Below are 19,496 nucleotides of genomic sequence, written 5' to 3'. Positions count from 1 at the left end.
TCATAAGTTAGGCCTATCTTTAAAAAAATTGCATTTCATAAAATAATCAAAGAGATCCTTAGTAAATGGTTAAGTTACTAGTTTATTACTAATTCTTATTATTAATCACTGAAATGTCAATATACCATTAGCTCAATAAATTGTTAATCATGAACAAATGATGATCAAACCATTAGTAAATGATGAGTAGCCTATATAATGTATTGATGCTTATCCCAATGCATCAGATCAAGACGCATTAATTATTTGCATTTGTAAAAGTAGACATGATTTTATAAATATAAATAGGCTACTTTTTATTGCAAAAACTGACCAAAAACAGTATAAAAGTATTAGCTCATGTTGCATTCCAAGTTTTCTGAAGTCATGCGATATCTTTATGTGAAGAACAGAGTTGATCTTAATGTTTTAATCATTGAAATGATGATCCCTTTATGAAAGCATATTTATCTTATTTATCATTCAAATAATACTCCTGTCCTTACTCTTTAGCAGGACGCAATCGGTCACATGACACACAAGAGCCAATGGCATTTTACAATCAAAGCTGACGTAATGACGCAATTGGTCATGAGACACATGCCAGCCAATGCTGTCAAAGCTGACGTGACCTTTCTTCCGAAAGTTCCGGCGGCAGATTTTGAAATGTGTTAATCATTAATCTTCGGCCGGTTGATGGACTCGACGCTGCTGATCGCTTCTGGGGATTTACTTCACACAAACCAATCGTTTGGCCTCGGGACACTTGGAATATTTGTACTTTTTGAATAAATTGTTCCTGCAGTCGTATCTGCCTGTTTTTTGTTTTATATAAAACACAAAGGGGTAGGTTTAGGGAAGGGATTTGTTGTGACGAATAGGAGTTAAATGCTTTCAGTATTTAGATGAATTACCTATTTACACATTTCTATTGCAACAGGTGAGGAATAGCAGAATTTAATTTTCACATTTAACGTTACATTTGTTGTAGCAATCAATGGACGCATTTGTAACGGGTGAGGAATATCTACAAATGACGTGTAAAACATTTACAAGTGATGAATAGTCTACACTTTAGATTAGGGGACACAGAAAGCGATGTAAATGCCTTGGATACATGTGCAGATCATTTGTAACGGGTGATAGAGATTTGTAAATGATTTATTCATGCGTTTACAACATCATCTCTCACAGATGATGAACACTTTGAGGTGTGTACTTTAATGTAAATGCTGACTGGTGAGGGTATAGACAGCTCTTCTCTGACACGAGCACCTGATGCTTCACTGGAGGGTAAACCAGTTCACATTATCACTAACGTTAGACCCATTACAGAACACCAGTTCACATTATCACTAACGTTAGACCCATCACAGAACACCAGTTCACATTATCACTAACGTTAGACCCATCACAGAACAACAGTTCACATTATCACTAACGTTAGACCCCTCACAGAACACCAGTTCACATTATCACTAACGTTAGACCCCTCACAGAACACCAGTTCACATTATCACTAACGTTAGACCCATTACAGAACACCAGTTCACATTATCACTAACGTTAGACCCCTCAAAGAACACCAGTTCACATTATGACTAACGTTAGACCCCTCACAGAACACCAGTTCACATTATCACTAACGTTAGACCCCTAACAGAACACCAGTTCACATTATCACTAACGTTAGACCCCTCACAGAACACCAGTTCACATTATCACTAACGTTAGACCCAGCACAGAACACCAGTTCACATTATCACTAACGTTAGACCCATCACAGAACACCAGTTCACATTATCACTAACGTTAGACCCATCACAGAACACCAGTTCACATTATCACTAACGTTAGACCCATCACAGAACACCAGTTCACATTATCACTAACGTTAGACCCCTCACAGAACACCAGTTCACATTATCACTAACGTTACACCCATCACAGAACACCAGTTCACATTATCACTAACGTTAGACCCATCACAGAACACCAGTTCACATTATCACTAACGTTAGACCCATCACAGAACACCAGTTCACATTATCACTAACGTTAAACCCCTCACAGAACACCAGTTCACATTATCACTAACGTTAGACCCATCACAGAACACCAGTTCACATTATCACTAACATTAGACCTATCACAGAACACCAGTTCACATTATCACTAACTAACATTAGACCCATCACAGAACACCAGTTCACATTATCACTAACGTTAGACCCCTCACAGAACACCATTTCACATTATCACTAACGTTAGACCCCTCACAGAACACCAGTTCACATTATCACTAACGTTAGACCCATCACAGAACTCCAGTTCACATTATCACTAACGTTAGACCCATCACAGAACACCAGTTCACATTATCACTAACGTTAAACCCCTCACAGAACACCAGTTCACATTATCACTAATGTTAGACCCCTCACAGAACACCAGTTCACATTATCACTAACGTTAGACCCCTCACAGAAAACCAGTTCACATTATCACTAACGTTAGACCCATCACAGAACACCAGTTCACATTATCACTAACGTTAGACCCCTCACAGAACACCAGTTCACATTATCACTAACGTTAGACCCCTCACAGAACACCAGTTCACATTATCACTAACGTTAGACCCCTCACAGAACACCATTTCACATTATCACTAACGTTAGACCCATCACAGAACACCAGTTCACATTATCACTAACGTTAGACCCATCACAGAACACCAGTTCACATTATCACTAACGTTAGACCCATCACAGAACACCAGTTCACATTATCACTAACGTTAGACCCATCACAGAACACCAGTTCACATTATCACTAACGTTAAACCCCTCACAGAACACCAGTTCACATTATCACTAACGTTAGACCCATCACAGAACACCAGTTCACATTATCACTAACATTAGACCTATCACAGAACACCATTTCACATTATCACTAACGTTAGACCCCTCGCAGAACACCAGTTCACATTATCACTAACGTAAGACCCATCACAGAACACCAGTTCACATTATCACTAACGTTAGACCCATCACAGAACACCAGTTCACATTATCACTAACGTTAGACCCATCACAGAACACCAGTTCACATTATCACTAACGTTAGACCCCTCACAGAAAACCATTTCACATTATCACTAACGTTAGACCCATCACAGAACACCAGTTCACATTATCACTAACGTTAGACCCCTCACAGAACTCCATTTCACATTATCACTAACGTTAGACCCCTCACAGAACACCAGTTCACATTATCAATAACGTTAGACCCATCACAGAACACCAGTTCACATTATCACTAACGTTAGACCCCTCACAGAACACAATTTCACATTATCACTAACGTTAGACCCCTCACAGAACACCAGTTCACATTATCACTAACGTTAGACCCATCACAGAACACCAGTTCACATTATCACTAACGTTAGACCCATCACAGAACACCAGTTCACATTATCACTAACGTTAGACCCCTCACAGAACACCAGTTCACATTATCACTAACGTTAGACCCATCACAGAACACCAGTTCACATTATCACTAACGTTAGACCCCTCACAGAACACCAGTTCACATTATCACTAACGTTAGACCCCTCACAGAACACCAGTTCACATTATCACTAACGTTAGACCCCTCACAGAACACCATTTCACATTATCACTAACGTTAGACCCATCACAGAACACCAGTTCACATTATCACTAACGTTAGACCCCTCACAGAACACCAGTTCACATTATCACTAACGTTAGACCCATCACAGAACACCAGTTCACATTATCACTAACGTTAGACCCCTCACAGAACACCAGTTCACATTATCACTAACGTTAGACCCCTCACAGAACACCAGTTCACATTATCACTAACGTTAGACCCCTCACAGAACACCATTTCACATTATCACTAACGATAGACCCCTCACAGAACACCAGTTCACATTATCACTAACGTTAGACCCATCACAGAACACCAGTTCACATTATCACTAACGTTAGACCCATCACAGAACACCAGTTCACATTATCACTAACGTTAGACCCATCACAGAACACCAGTTCACATTATCACTAACGTTAAACCCCTCACAGAACACCAGTTCACATTATCACTAACGTTAAACCCCTCACAGAACACCAGTTCACATTATCACTAACGTTAGACCCCTCACAGAACACCAGTTCACATTATCACTAACGTTAGACCCATCACAGAACACCAGTTCACATTATCACTAACGTTAGACCCATCACAGAACACCAGTTCACATTATCACTAACGTTAGACCCATCACAGAACACCAGTTCACATTATCACTAACGTTAGACCCATCACAGAACACCAGTTCACATTATCACTAACGTTAGACCCATCACAGAACACCAGTTCACATTATCACTAACGTTAGACCACTCACAGAACTCCAGTTCACATTATCACTAACGTTAGACCCATCACAGAACACCAGTTCACATTATCACTAACGTTAGACCCATCACAGAACACCAGTTCACATTATCACTAACGTTAAACCCCTCACAGAACACCAGTTCACATTATCACTAACGTTAGACCCCTCACAGAACACCATTTCACATTATCACTAACGTTAGACCCATCACAGAACACCAGTTCACATTATCACTAACGTTAGACCCCTCACAGAACACCAGTTCACATTATCACTAACGTTAGACCCATCACAGAACACCAGTTCACATTATCACTAACGTTAGACCCCTCACAGAACACCAGTTCACATTATCACTAACGTTAGACCCCCCACAGAACACCAGTTCACATTATCACTAACGTTAGACCCCTCACAGAACACCATTTCACATTATCACTAACGATAGACCCCTCACAGAACACCAGTTCACATTATCACTAACGTTAGACCCATCACAGAACACCAGTTCACATTATCACTAACGTTAGACCCATCACAGAACACCAGTTCACATTATCACTAACGTTAGACCCATCACAGAACACCAGTTCACATTATCACTAACGTTAAACCCCTCACAGAACACCAGTTTACATTATCACTAACGTTAAACCCCTCACAGAACACCAGTTCACATTATCACTAACGTTAGACCCCTCACAGAACACCAGTTCACATTATCACTAACGTTAGACCCATCACAGAACACCAGTTCACATTATCACTAACGTTAGACCCATCACAGAACACCAGTTCACATTATCACTAACGTTAGACCCATCACAGAACACCAGTTCACATTATCACTAACGTTAGACCCATCACAGAACACCAGTTCACATTATCACTAACGTTAGACCCATCACAGAACACCAGTTCACATTATCACTAACGTTAGACCACTCACAGAACTCCAGTTCACATTATCACTAACGTTAGACCCATCACAGAACACCAGTTCACATTATCACTAACGTTAAACCCCTCACAGAACACCAGTTCACATTATCACTAACGTTAGACCCCTCACAGAACACCAGTTCACATTATCACTAACGTTAGACCCCTCACAGAACACCATTTCACATTATCACTAACGTTAGACCCCTCACAGAACACCAGTTCACATTATCACTAACGTTAGACCCATCACAGAACACCAGTTCACATTATCACTAACGTTAGACCCCTCACAGAACACCAGTTCACATTATCACTAACGTTAGACCCATCACAGAACACCAGTTCACATTATCACTAACGTTAGACCCATCACAGAACACCAGTTCACATTATCACTAACGTTAGACCCCTCACAGAACACCAGTTCACATTATCACTAACGTTACACCCATCACAGAACACCAGTTCACATTATCACTAACGTTAGACCCATCACAGAACACCAGTTCACATTATCACTAACGTTAGACCCATCACAGAACACCAGTTCACATTATCACTAACGTTAAACCCCTCACAGAACACCAGTTCACATTATCACTAACGTTAGACCCATCACAGAACACCAGTTCACATTATCACTAACATTAGACCTATCACAGAACACCAGTTCACATTATCACTAACTAACATTAGACCCATCACAGAACACCAGTTCACATTATCACTAACGTTAGACCCCTCACAGAACACCATTTCACATTATCACTAACGTTAGACCTATCACAGAACACCAGTTCACATTATCACTAACGTTAGACCCCTCACAGAACACCAGTTCACATTATCACTAACGTTAGACCCCTCACAGAACACCAGTCTGACCCATTGAGTGAAAGGATTTAACTTACCGCACTGCAATCCCCTGACTTTAAGTCATTTTAAAATGTTTATTAATTTGACAACTAGTAATTTATCATTCTTTAAAAAAAATTGAAATTTGATAAATGCATTTTGTGGTTTTTAACAGATCAGCTTAAAAATGTAATGACATATCAATAAATTATATATTCTTTATCTACTAATGGTTTGATCATCATTTGTGTCATATTCACCAGTGTGAGTGCTCGTGTTCACCACCAGAGGACACTCCACCCTGGACTGTCACTCCATCACAAACAACATTACCCATAATCCCCGGACTCATTAGCACTCAATGTTTACACCGGTGTCTCATCACCTCATTACCTCTGCCTATATAAGCCTGGTTATCTCTGTCATTCATTGCAAAGTCTTGTTTAGTGTCAACTGCATTTCTGAGCGTTTCTATGGTTTCATGTTTCTTGGTTCTTTGGATTTCTTGCCTGTCTCGGATTACCCTTTTGCCTCTGTCCCTTGTTTTGTTTGCCTGATTGAACTGCCTACCTGTGTTTGACATTTTGCCTGTTTTATGGACTACGACTTTGGATTACCCTTTAATAAATACTGCGTTTGGATCGTCAACCTTCTGTCTCAGAGCAGTTCGTTACAATTTGTTCATGACATGAGATAATGGTACACTGAAATTTCAGTGATTAATGATATATTAACTAGTAACTTAACCATTTACTATGGATCTGTTTGATTTTTTTATTATATGCTATTTTTTAAAGATAACTTACCACAGATTTGCAAATTGTTAGCATATTATACTTAATAATTTTTGAATGTATAATCATGATTTGTAAATGATTAGTTTATCATTATCTAATAACTTGTAAATAATTTATAACTGAATCTACAAAATATACAAAAAATAACAATTTAGTAACATTTATGAAATGCATGTTTTGTAAATCATTAGTTCATCATTAACTAATCAATTGTAAATTGCTTATAACTGAATCTACTAAATATATGTAAAATAATTAACAAATCACTCATTAATCATTAATGAACACATAGTCATGTTTCATAAATCATTAGTTAATTATTTACTAATTACTTGTAAATGACTTGTAATGGAATTTACAAAACATTCCTAAAATGTTAGCATATCACTTGATAATCATTTATGAATGTTTTGTAAATGATTAGTTCATCATTAACTAACCACTTATAAATGACTTACAACTGAACGTTATTATAAAGTGTTACCTTCAAGGTATATCAATTATTAATGCAGTGTAATGCTATAAGCCCTTCTTTAGTTGTGATTTTAAGTGTAAATATGTTTAACAAGTTTAAACTGGGAGAGAAGAATCGTGTTACAATCGTACACACGCATCTATTTTAAACCAACAGCACACTTAAAATACAACGCAAGAAAATATGAGTTGAGTAGTTGAGTCTTATCGGAATTCAAATGTCTCTTCAAATGGTCTGTGAGAGGCAGAGCTGCTGACGGTACTCGCCTGTATGACGCTCCCTCGTGCGAGGTTAGCAGCCTTGCAGGTCAAGCACAATGTTGCGTTACATTATTAATTTAATAAAACACTGAGAGCGGAAAGTACATAGCTCATTCATCAGACCAGTTCAAATACGTCACGTCGCAGTCTGACCTTGATGGTGACGAAAAACTGTTTTAGAATAAAATGGCCTAACGTTATGCAAACCTGAAAAGAACCGGAGAAAAAGTCCTGCTGTTTGGAGGTAAGTAATAAGTAAGACTAATGTAACTAAACGTGAATTAAAAAGTTGAATGAACATGCACCTGACCTTATGTTTTGTATGTTCTGTTACCAGATGCTGCTGTTCTTCACGAGTGTTTGCTGTCAGTTCTCTCTGATGGTGTGTAAGCGGCCATCAGACGCAAGTGTACTGAGCAGCTCACCAGAAAATGGAATATAATGTGTAATTTATATTTATATAGAGAGATGGTCAGTGGAATAAGTGGACCCACTTTATTTTAGTTGGCCTTAACTACTATGTACTAACATTGTAATTAATAATTTGATACAATGCACTTATTGTGTACATACATGTTTTTACATTGTACTTACATTTTCAAAATGACCTGCATGTAATTACATCTGTTATTCATTTCTATAGTTACATTTGTAATTACACAGCTGGCACTTCCCTTACACCTAACCCTACCCTTAAACGTACCCATACCACCACACCTGTCCCAAACTCTACTCTTAAACTTACCCATACCACCACACCTGTCCCTAACCCTACCCTTAAACGTACCCATACCACCACACCTGTCCCTAACTCTACCCTTAAACTTACCCATACCACCACACCTGTCCCTAACTCTACCCTTAAACTGACCCACACCACCACACCTGTCCCTAACTCTACCCTTAAACGTACCCATACCACCACACCTGTCCCTAACTCTACCCTTAAACTGACCCACACCACCACACCTGACCCTAACTCTACCCTTAAACTGACCCACACCACCACACCTGACCCAAACTCTACTCTTAAACTTACCCATACCACCACACCTGTCCCTAACCCTACCCTTAAACGTACCCATACCACCACACCTGTCCCTAACTCTACCCTTAAACTTACCCATACCACCACACCTGTCCCTAACTCTACCCTTAAACTGACCCACACCACCACACCTGTCCCTAACTCTACCCTTAAACGTACCCATACCACCACACCTGTCCCTAACTCTACCCTTAAACTTACCCATACCACCACACCTGTCCCTAACCCTACCCTTAAACTGACCCACACCACCACACCTGTCCCTAACTCTACCCTTAAACGTACCCATACCACCACACCTGTCCCTAACTCTACCCTTAAACGTACCCATACCACCACACCTGTCCCTAACTCTACCCTTAAACTTACCCATACCACCACACCTGTCCCTAACCCTACCCTTAAACTTACCCATACCACCACACCTGTCACTAACACTACAATATAAATATAAAATGAACACAATCGGTATAATGTACTTACTTTTTGATGTAAGTACATAGTAGTTAAGGCCACCAAATATAAAGTGGGACTGAATTAGTTGCATAATATGTTTTCCAACATCTTCCAGTGTTCATTTAATAAAAAATATAGTAGTTAATTTTGTTTAGCTTTGCTGAAACCATGTGAAACCATTAATAAAAACTGTTGGGCTTGTTTAATGAAATGTCTCTTCATTAGTTATGTATGTTAGATTTGTTAATTTATTGTAATGTTTATTATAATGTCCTTGAAAACAAATGCATTCAACATTGGGAAACTAAGTCAGTAAGTAATTCATTAAAATGTAAGGTAGCACATTTAAAATACTGTATTGTGTGACTATGTAATTCAAAGTATATTGTACAATGTATAGCTAAGTAATAACACATTTTAGTAATTTGTATAATCCAAGGTAAATTATATATATATATATATATATATATATATATATATATATATATATATATATATATATATATATATATATATATATATATATATATATATATATATATATATATATATATATATATATATATTGTTCTGCCTCCTTAAGAGGCTGTGTAGTTTTTAAGGGACATTTGCAGTCATAAATATTTGGTTATGGTTTGTTTTTGATATTCTGTTAAGTTTCGGTTTTGCCTGCCGCAATTGTATAGGTTTTATGAGAGGACTTTTATTATGACGTGTGTTCAGGAGCAACACACGGTGAATAGCAGGAAATAACAAGCTCATGGCGCAGTGAACGCTCAACATACGTTTGTGATTCAGCTGATTCATTCCTCCTTCTAAACATTGTGGAAATCATTGGCTGTAAGTTTATCTAAATAATATATATGTCTGTAATATATTGTAGGAGTTAAAACGTGATAATCAAAGATGTTTGTTATTGCGGATTGGCGCTAGAGTGCTGTAACGTTATGCTAATGAGTCAGCGATCTTTCTCTATCTACATTTACTTGTTACATTGTTAAGTATGATGCCATTTTGATTATTAATACGTTTTCTGTATTTCTTTTATTTCATTCACAGTTTTACTCGGTTCAATGGCCGACGTTTGCCCCTGTAAACTGCACTAAATGTTGTGATCATTAAAGGAGCAAGACGTTCATATCCTGGCTCTTGAACAGAGTTTGGCTTGCTGTTTATCTATGTTCACGCAAGAAAGCAAACACATAGAGAGAACAGTACAGTAAAAAGCCAATAATCAGCGTGTACAGGAGGAACATACAGTAATCATGGAAACTGAAGTGAGTGGAGGGAAAGAAAAGGCATCTTCAGAGGTCAGTTCTAAGCGCTCTTCATCTTCCTCTAAGTGTACAGTTGCTAGCGCCGCCGCTAAAGCTAGAGCCTCTGCAGAAGCTGCACGTGCCAAGATGGCGTTTGCAAAAAGACAGCTTGAAATGAAGAAGGAGAAAGCCAGGCTGGAACAGGAAAGAGCAATGGTGGAAGCGAGTCTAGAAGCGTTGGAAATCGAAAAGGAAGCTGCCGCTGCTCTTGCAGAAGCTGAAGCGTTAGAGGCAGCAGCAATGGAACGTGACGACAATCGCAGTGAAAAGAACACACTTTCGTCACATGTTATTTCAATGAGAACAGAAGAATATGTAAAACACCAGACTCAGATGAGCTCTGATTTTTCTACCTTACCTCTGAATAACGCTTTGTCTTCCTGTTTAAAGGAATCAACTCCACTTTTGATAGACAAGTCGCAGAGCATGAGCGCAGCATACAACGGTGACACAGAAATAGCTCAGCAGCAGAGCATATTCTTTGATAAAGAACATCTTCAGAGCACAAGATATCCAGATTCACTGTACAATCTGCCTCGTTCCATACTGAATACTACATCTAAGGCATCGGCATGTCAAGATCCTGCTTCACAGAGGTACGCAGTCCATTCAGATACACAACATTTCTCTCAAAGTCAAGCCGTGCCTATGTTAGACTTTGCTAGATTCGTGGCCCGTAGAGAGCTAGTCACCACTGGACTTACCAAGTTTGACGATAACCCAGAGAACTTCAGAGCCTGGGAGTCTTCATTTGTTAATGCTATGCAAGACTTGCAGCTCTCAGCCAGTGAAGAATTAGACTTATTAGTCAAGTGGCTGGGAAAGGAGTCGTCAGATCATGTGAGGAGGATTCGAGCTGTGTATGTTACTAATCCACAAGCTGCTCTTCAACTCTCTTGGATGCGACTTCAAGAATGTTATGCCACTCCAGAAGTGATAGAAAGTGCTTTATTCAAGCGGCTGGATAACTTTCCACGTCTATCTCCAAAAGACAACGCGAAACTCAGGGAGCTCGCAGACCTGCTCATGGAGCTGCTTGCAGCGAAAGGAGATTCATACTTACCTGGGTTAACTTATCTCGATACCCCTCGCGGTATTAATCCCATAGTGGAGAAGTTACCAACAAGTTTGCAGGAAAAATGGCTGTTCGCTGGCTCACGCTTCAAGGAAGAGAACAAGGTTAGTTTTCCCCCATTCTCGTTTTTCACTAATTTCATCTGCAGTGAAGCTAAAGCCAGGAATGATCCTAGTTTTAAACTCTCAAACAGTAGCCATACAGTCATCAGAAACGAAAAACCTTTCTTCAAACATGGTGCTAGCAGAGTTCCTGTGTCAGTGCACAAGACAGATGTGTCTGCAAATGACGAGTCGGATTCAACAAATGTGAATGAGACTATTAAGGGAGACTTGAAATACTGCCCTATTCACAACAAATCACATCCTCTGTCAAAATGCAGAGCCTTCAGGAAAAGGACATTGATGGAACGCAAGACCCTCCTGAAAGAACACAAAAGATGTTTCAGGTGTTGCTCTCCGAAACATGTAGCCAGAGATTGTCGCACGACCCTGAAATGCAGTGAGTGTGATTCTGACAGACATTGCACAGTTATGCATCCTGACATAGCTCCACCCCTCTCAACACCTCTGATGCAAGATCCAGACACAGAACAGCAGGACAACGCTACCCCAGAGGTAACTTCAAGGTGCACAGAAGTTTGTGGAGAAAATGCTTCAATGCGATCCTGTGCAAAAATGTGCTTGGTGCGTGTATTTCCTCAAGGGCAGCGAGAACGAGCTATCAAGATGTACGTCATCATCGATGATCAGAGCAACCGCTCACTGGCCAAAGGAGAGTTCTTCCGTCTGTTTGGAATCCAGAGTAACCCCTCTCCATATTTGTTGAGAACATGTGCTGGTTCCATAGAAATGTCTGGAAGAAAAGCTCTCGGCTTTCAAATAGAGACGCTGAATGGTAAGACGTGTCTTGATCTCCCACCATTAATAGAGTGTAACGAGATAATGAGCAGCAGATCTGAAATCCCCACTCCAGAGGTCGCCTTTGCTCATCCACACTTAAAACCTGTGGCACAGTTCATCCCTAAGCTAGATCCTGATGCTCAGATCTTAATATTGCTGGGAAGAGATATGATCCGTGTACACAAAGTGAGACAACAAATCAACGGGCCTCACAATGCACCCTTTGCACAGCGGTTGGATTTAGGCTGGGTGATTGTAGGTGATGTCTGCATTGACAAAGCCCATAAGTTGATGGTGAGAGTCTTTAAAACTAACATCCTGGAGAACGGCCGCCCATCTCTTCTCACTCCATGTCAGAGTCACATCAAAGTGAAAGAGAAATTGTGCTATGGCGGGGAGCAAAAGTCTGTCATTTTTCCGCCTTCATACAATCACGCTACTCATTGCATGCAAGCAGAAGACGAACTGGGACTCAAGCTATTTGAGAGAACCAAAAATGATAACAGACCTGCCATGTCCTTTGAGGATGAGAGCTTCTTGAAGATCATGGAAACAGAGTTCCACCAAGATGAACAGAAAAACTGGGTCGCTCCTTTGCCATTCAGGTCACCCAGACCATTACTCCCAAATAATCGGGAACAAGCATTGTCTCGCCTTAATTCCTTGCGTTGCACGCTGAGTAGGAACCCTGAGATGAAGGAACAGTTTTCTGCCTTTATGGAGAAGCTCTTTCAGAACCATCACGCGGAAATAGCACCCCCTATCCACGAGAATGAAGAGTGTTGGTACTTACCCATCTTCGGAGTTTATCATCCGCATAAACCGGGGCAGATACGGGTGGTATTTGATTCCAGCGCGCAACACCAAGGTATTTCTCTGAACAATGTGCTCCTCTCAGGCCCTGACCTAAACAACTCCCTGTTAGGTGTGCTGCTACGGTTCAGGAAAGATCTTGTTGCGATTATGGCGGACATCCAACAAATGTTCTATGGTTTCCTGGTGAAAGAAGATCATAGAAACTATTTGAGATTCCTCTGGTACAGAGACAGTGACTTGAGCAAGGAAGTGGTAGAATACCGTATGAGGGTACATGTTTTCGGGAACAGCCCTTCTCCGGCAGTGGCCATATACGGTCTGCGGTTAGCTGCACAACAAGGTGAGCAAGAGTACGGAACTGACACTTCGCACTTTGTCAATAGGCATTTCTATGTCGACGACGGTCTCATATCCTTTCCCACAGAAGCCGAAGCAATTGACCTGCTCAAGCGCACTCAATAATCGCTTTCTAAGTCAAATGTCAAGCTCCACAAAATAGCCTCGAACAGTATTGAGGTGATGCAAGCTTTCCCACCAGAAGACCTGGCCTCTGACCTCCAAGATCTGAATTTTGGGAATGAGAATTGGCCCACACAAAGAAGCCTGGGTTTATACTGGAACATTAAAACAGATACCTTCACCTTCAAAGTCGCAACTAATGACCAGCCCTACACTCACCGTGGAGTGCTCTCCACTGTGAACAGCCTTTTCGACCCCTTGGGCTTGGTGGCACCAGTGACGATCCAAGGTAGAGCGCTGGTACGTGAGCTGACTAAAGAGATACATGACTGGGACACTGTTCTTCCTGAAGAGAAAAGAAACAAGTGGGAAGAATGGAGAACCTCACTTCAGAAGCTAAGTAACCTTTAGATCACACGCACATACTTACATTATTCACTCTCTAACACTGCATACACTGAGTTGTGTGTCTTTTTGGATGCCTCGAACTGGGCCATTGGGGCAGTGGCCTACATACGAGCTCTGACTGATGAAGGCGAGGTCAAAGTGGGATTTGTGTTGGGCAAGGCAAAGCTGTCACCTCGTCCTGAGCCTTCCATCCCTCGTCTAGAGCTTTGTGGAGCGGTGCTGGCTGTAGAGATGGCTGAATATATCCTTGACGAACTAGACTACAAGCCGAATGCAGTGACATTCTACTGTGACAGCAAAGTAGTCCTAGGATATATCTACAACGAGTCCAGACGCTTCTTTGTTTATGTGCACAACCGTGTTCAGCGGATACAGCAGTCGACTTCTCCAGATCAGTGGAATTACGTGCCTACAGACCAAAATCCAGCTGATCTAGCGACAAGATCTGTGGTTGCGTCACAACTTAGCAACACTACATGGTTCACAGGACCCAGGTTCCTCTACAAACCACCCCAAGTGCAAGAGTGTGAGTCCTTTGGACTAGTGAATCCAGAGTCGGACACAGAAATCAGACCTTGTGTGACCAGCTTCGCTACACAAGTTGAAAGAAGCCTCTTCTCAGAACGGTTTCAGCGCTTTTCTACCTGGGAATCTTTGTTAAGATCTGTTTCCTTTTTGATTCACCAAGCACGTTCTCACACGTCAAGGCCCATCAGCACATCCCATGGATGCAAAGGATGGCATCAGTGCAACGGAATACGCACACCTGTAGAGCAGACAGCAGCAAAGAGACTAATACTTCTACACATCCAAAAAGACCTGTATCAAGAGGAGTATGCTGCTCTGCAGAGTAATGAGCAAGTTTCCAGTTCAAGTGTGCTGCGGAATCTTGACCCCTACATCTACGACGGTCTCTTGAGGGTTGGTGGACGTCTCAGACACGCCTCTCTTGAATCAGCAGTAAAGAATCCAATCATCCTCCCAAAGCAAAACCATGTTACCAAACTGTTGGTGAATTATTACCATTCAAAAGTGCACCATCAAGGCCGACAGTTCACAGAAGGAGCAATCCGATCGGCTGGTTTGTGGATTGTAGGAGGGAAAAGATTGATAAACTCCATTCTTCATCGTTGTGTGACATGCCGCAGACTCAGAGGAAAGCTGGAAGTCCAGAAGATGGCAGATCTTCCTCCTGAGCGCCTCAGTACATCTCCTCCATTTACTTACGTGGGGTTAGATGTTTTTGGTCCATGGACAGTGGTCACTAGACGCACCAGAGGAGGTGTAGCCGCAAACAAAAGGTGGGCTATACTCTTTACGTGTATGAGTATAAGAGCTGTACACATAGAAGTAATAGAGTCTATGAACACTGCCAGTTGCATCAACGCTTTGCGAAGATTTTTTGCTTTGAGGGGACCGGCAAAACAGCTCAGATCAGACAGAGGAACCAACTTCATCGGAGCTAGCCAAGAACTGAACATGCAGCCAACAAAAGAAAACCAGACGAGTCTTCTGAAATACCTCCATGAGACTGGCTGTACATGGGAATTCAATCCTCCACACGCTTCCCACATTGGGGGAGCATGGGAACGCATGATCGGTGTGACTCGCAGGATTCTAGATGGTATGTTGTTGGAGAAGAAACATGCTCATTTGACTCATGAGGTACTTTGCACACTGATGGCAGAGGTGTCCGCAATCATAAATGCTAGACCTTTGGTTCCTGTCTCGTCAGATCCCTATTCTCCATGCATACTCACTCCAACAATGCTTTTAACCCAAAAGACGGGAGTGTCTGTCCCATTTGAGAACTACACTGAAACAGATCTCCTAAGGTGTCAGTGGAGACAAGTACAAGCATTGGCCAACGAGTTCTGGAGCCGATGGCGAAAAGAGTACATCAGTACACTCCAACCTCGACGCAAGTGGCACGAAACTCACAGAAACTTGCACGCTGGAGATGTTGTGCTGTTGAAACAAGCTCAGTCCCCAAGAAATGACTGGCCTTTGGGCTTAATCACATCCGTCTTCCCGAGCAGTGACGGAAAGGTCCGCAAGGTAGAGGTTAAAAAAAACCTCAAGTGGTAATGTGAAGACATTCTTACGACCTATTTCTGATGTGATCTTACTGCTAGCTAAAGAGGACTAAGTAAGAGTAAGACAGACTGTTATAGTGGCATAAATCATGCCAAGCGGGGAGTGTTCTGCCTCCTTAAGAGGCTGTGTAGTTTTTAAGGGACATTTGCAGTCATAAATATTTGGTTATGGTTTGTTTTTGATATTCTGTTAAGTTTCGGTTTTGCCTGCCGCAATTGTATAGGTTTTATGAGAGGACTTTTATTATGACGTGTGTTCAGGAGCAACACACGGTGAATAGCAGGAAATAACAAGCTCATGGCGCAGTGAACGCTCAACATACGTTTGTGATTCAGCTGATTCATTCCTCCTTCTAAACATTGTGGAAATCATTGGCTGTAAGTTTATCTAAATAATATATATGTCTGTAATATATTGTAGGAGTTAAAACGTGATAATCAAAGATGTTTGTTATTGCGGATTGGTGCTAGAGTGCTGTAACGTTATGCTAATGAGTCAGCGATCTTTCTCTATCTACATTTACTTGTTACATTGTTAAGTATGATGCCATTTTGATTATTAATACGTTTTCTGTATTTCTTTTATTTCATTCACAGTTTTACTCGGTTCAATGGCCGACGTTTGCCCCTGTAAACTGCACTAAATGTTGTGATCATTAAAGGAGCAAGACGCTCATATCCTGGCTCTTGAACAGAGTTTGGCTTGCTGTTTATCTATGTTCACGCAAGAAAGCAAACACATAGAGAGAACAGTACATATATATATATATATATATATATATATATATATATAGTATATAGTATATTGCTTGTGTGTTCTGAAGATACTAGTAATTAATTTGTTATTGACCTAAAACTCAAATAGTCTACTATAACACAAATAAAATATAATTATAATACAAATAAAGCACATTTAATATCACTAATTAAGCATGTAATTAGTCCCTATACTTAAAGTGTACTAAGTATACTTAAAGTTGTTCCAATTTAGTACACACAAGTACACTAAATACACTTAAAGCTATGCTTAACACAATTTAATTACAACTTAAATATACTTAGTACAAAATTAGTTGTTTCAAAACAGCACACCAAGTTAACTAGTCATTAACACACTTCAAGTATACTGGAAATGAGTCTGGCCGCAAGTATACTTAGCATGCTTTTTTTTTCACTAGGGTTGTCAAGGTTCAAAGTGCATTAGGCATTGACCGACCATCACTGCTAGATCTTTGTCCCTTACATCAATTTCATTAAACATGTAAATGCATTATCCTGCTTTCTGTCAGCTTATTGAAGTGCATATTTTAATGTAATGTGTTCTCACATGGCGATTTAAATTTCTAGTCCAAGTATATAGCAAATAACTTTCATAAAACATCAGATTTATAATTAAATGAAATATAAAAAAATATATTTATAAAATAATCAGTGGTGAAAATTGTGGATTTCTAAAGTGTATTATTTTTACAGAGAAAACATCCATTGACATGACAGTACAAATGAATTCATCCCAAAAAGAAAGAACTCTGCTTTTTTTATGTAAAATTGCTAATGTACAACGCTTTGCAACTTATTTAATTAACCGCAAGAAAACCTCTACAGAATGGTTGTCATAACCAGATTATTGGTTGATTTCTCAAATATTACATGGGTGTATTTTTAGTGCTAGTAGTCAAAAATAAAAAGAAATGATATTTTTACTAAACAAGGTTCAGGAAGAGCATGATCAAATAATTGACACAGCTGGAGAGTTCTCAGCTAATCATCAAAAGAGGTGTATATATATAGGCAGATTAACTCCATTTTGTTGACAGTTTATCAGCATCCCTCCATTACCCCTTCTCCACATTTTGCTCTTTTTAGTTCTAAACCACTTACATACAGCGGGTACTCTGGGTTCGGGCAGAAGTCCGAGCTCGAAACCCTCCCCTCGGTCAGCACAACAAACACGCATTTAAATTTACTCTCTATAAATTATATGTTAGTGTGAACTCGTGAAATAGGCCTAGTCAAAGACATATTGAAATATTGTTGTGATCTCATGTTTTTTTTGTTCTTACTGAATCATCCAGAGTAAGCTACATTTTTAATTTGCAGGGTATAATGTGGAGTAACATTCATCACTACTCCCTTCTCTTGAGTACTTTTAAATGTGCTATTTTTTACTTCTACTTTGAGTAGTATTTAGGACAGGTACTTTTACTCTACTAGAACTACATGTTTTGACGAGTAACAGTACTTCTACTTGAGTATGCTTTTTCAGGACTCTTTCCACCACTGTCCATTTATAGTTGCCACACATGCCAATGTGCATTAGCTCGTTTAGTTACATCAAAGTAGATTGGCTCTCTGGTGAGATTCCTATTCGTCGGTCTTTGACGTGCCATCGAGAGTGACCAACTGAATAGGAACAACAATTTTTCATGTATTATTAAAACAAAGTAAAGATTTGGGAAGGCATACCTCTCAGAAAACTTACAAATAAATATACTTGTATACATCTATTTGGAAAATTGGGATTGCTAGACAAGAATTTTGTGTGAAAACCTCAAATTAGACCAAAAGTTAAAAAAAATCACTTGTTTTGCCAGTAGCTCATAATTTGCATAATAACTCATTCTGACAGCACGGGTCACACACAGAAATATAACAGTTAAAATATAATATAATAGTTAAATATAACTTTGCACTTCCTAGTCTCTCAAGTTTTAACTTCATAGTTTGACAATTTCTTACGTCTATCCTCTGAAATACTTAACTTTTCCTTTTAGCGAACATGTAGATTGATTTGCTGTAAAACTTCACTCAACCTTCACTCCAACACATTCACACTAACACTGCCTAAATCTTACCTGCGGTCTCTGTTCTTGATATGGTGAATCTGAAACGGATCAGAAATCTGTAGCGATACTTATAGTCCAACTGCTGAGGAAATGCCTCATGAAAACATGTGATGTTGGGAAATGTTGAGAAAGATTGGAGGGGGAGGTAGCCAGTGGTCAGAGTCAATGCCCCTTTGACCTTGAAATGCTTTTTGGCAGTATACAGTCATTTTGTGTGAGGTACGGAGTAGAAATGATTAAAAATCAACAATTGCTCTGACTTTCGCATACTCTTTAAAACATTCTCCTCTCTCCTTTGTCCTCCTCCTCCCCCTCC

At 40.0% G+C, this 19,496-nt stretch overlaps 1 protein-coding gene across 1 annotated transcript in view; it reads right to left on the bottom strand.

Moving 5' to 3' along the window:
- LOC137091674 (cytolytic toxin-alpha-like) overlaps positions 1-19,279 on the bottom strand; it is a 96,615-nt gene extending 77,336 nt beyond the window's left edge. The window contains exon 1 of the mRNA XM_067456311.1: positions 19,190-19,279. The gene's annotated coding sequence lies outside the window, so the exon portion shown is untranslated. The remainder of the gene's footprint in view (positions 1-19,189) is intronic.
- Between the last annotated feature and the right edge of the window lie 217 nt (positions 19,280-19,496).

The sequence above is a fragment of the Pseudorasbora parva genome, chromosome 10 (assembly GCF_024679245.1).
Source record: "Pseudorasbora parva isolate DD20220531a chromosome 10, ASM2467924v1, whole genome shotgun sequence".
In the NCBI taxonomy this organism is placed as follows: domain Eukaryota; kingdom Metazoa; phylum Chordata; class Actinopteri; order Cypriniformes; family Gobionidae; genus Pseudorasbora; species Pseudorasbora parva.
This window is presented reverse-complemented; position numbering and strand designations above follow the sequence as displayed.